The sequence below is a fragment of the Oryzias melastigma genome, linkage group LG15, assembly GCF_002922805.2.
Source record: "Oryzias melastigma strain HK-1 linkage group LG15, ASM292280v2, whole genome shotgun sequence".
Taxonomy (NCBI): Eukaryota; Metazoa; Chordata; class Actinopteri; order Beloniformes; family Adrianichthyidae; genus Oryzias; species Oryzias melastigma.
The window spans coordinates 11211234-11211675 of NC_050526.1; positions in this window are offsets into that span (position 1 = coordinate 11211234).

The following is a 442-nucleotide window of genomic DNA, read 5'->3' on the forward strand; positions in this document are numbered from 1 at the left end:
TGCATTGCAGTTGATGTAAAGAGTGACTTTGCTTCATCACATCCTGATCAGGTCCTGTGAAAGCCTGGGGCTCTCTCAGACCTGTGAAGTCTTCCTTTGACTATGACACCGTGGTTAGGCACACACAATAAGCATCCTCAGTATTCAGTGGCATGCATGCGTTTTCTGTGTAGTCCAAGAATGTTCTGAACAATCAACATAGAAATGAGAACAGAAAACAATATATGTTTCATTTTGAAAAACTCATTCACAAACAATAGACAGAAATAATCATGTCTCCTTCATTAGCTTACTGCGCTGGAAATTACAATCATTGAAATATTTCTGTGTTCATGTGGTGCACCCAAAAATGTGCATCCACATTTGGCATTTTATTTTGAAAGCCACTCATTTTCAGTAATTAAAATATAATTTAATGTATTTTATACATTGATTAAATGTA